A 1,222-nucleotide genomic window follows, 5' to 3' on the forward strand; every position below is an offset into this window, starting at 1 on the left:
GTGTAGCAACGATGAAACATACAACTTTCCTCTAGTTCCTAAATGCTTCCACCCCCCAACCCCCCACTATCATGACCCCAATTTTGCCTTGGGGGTCTGGCTTGACCAGAGGATGTACACTGGTACAGATAGGAACTGGAAGCACAGGGAATCCAGGGTGGATGATCCCTTCAGGACCAGTGCTGAGAGTGGAGATACCAGGAGAGTGGAGGGAGGGTGGGGTAGAAAGGGTGAACCCATTACAGGGATCTACATATAACCTCCTCCCTGGGGGATGGACAGCAGAGGAGTGGGTGAGGGGAGACGTCTGACAGTGCAAGATGTAACAAAATAATGATTTATAAATTATCAAGGGTTCATGAGGGAGGGAGGAGCAGGGAGGGAGGAGCGGGGAGGGAGGGGGGAAAATGAGGAGCTGATACCCAGGGCTCAAGTAGAAAGAAAACGTTTTGAGAATGATGATGGCAACAAATGTACAAATGTGCTTGACACAATGGATGGATGGATTGTGATAAGAGTTATATGAGGTCCCAATAAAATTATTGAAGAATAAAAAGCACTAAGGCACTGCCAGTTATATAGAGAATTGAAAAGTAGTAAAACTACCTGTACCCTACCACTTTAAATATTAAAAATACTAACCAAAATGTATTAAGAACAGTTCTTGCTTCTTTAATTCATTGTATACATTACAATGTGTAGTAAGTATCTTTCTATACCTTGATATTATATTATGGGTTGTGGCCCCCCAAAATACATGTAAAAATCCTAATTTCTTTTTTTTTTTAATGTATTTATTTTTTAAAATCCTAATTTCTGTACCTATGGATTTAATCTTGCTTAGAAATTATTTCCTTCATTGTGTTAATTGATCACGCCCAAGTGTGATGAGTTCTAAATCTAACCATATCTGAGAAACATGAAAGAAAATAGATGCCACCTGAGTACCTCAAAAGGAACTCCAAGTGTCCAGGGCTATCAACAAAAAGGATGTAACCAACTTGAGGAGACCCTGATTTAGACTTTTAGCTTCCAAAACTGTGAGAAAATAATTTTGTTCTTAAAGTCATCCAATTGGTGGCAAAAATGAGGAGCTGATGCCAGGGGCTTACATGGAGAGCAAATGGGGTAATGAATGTGCAAATATGCTTTATACAATTGATGTATATATGGATTGTGATAAGAGATGTATGAGTCCCCAACAAAATGATTTAAAAAAAAA

This window comes from Echinops telfairi, unplaced genomic scaffold, assembly GCF_000313985.2.
Source record: "Echinops telfairi isolate 266 unplaced genomic scaffold, ASM31398v2 ScPeMD7_7462;HRSCAF=8500, whole genome shotgun sequence".
In the NCBI taxonomy this organism is placed as follows: domain Eukaryota; kingdom Metazoa; phylum Chordata; class Mammalia; order Afrosoricida; family Tenrecidae; genus Echinops; species Echinops telfairi.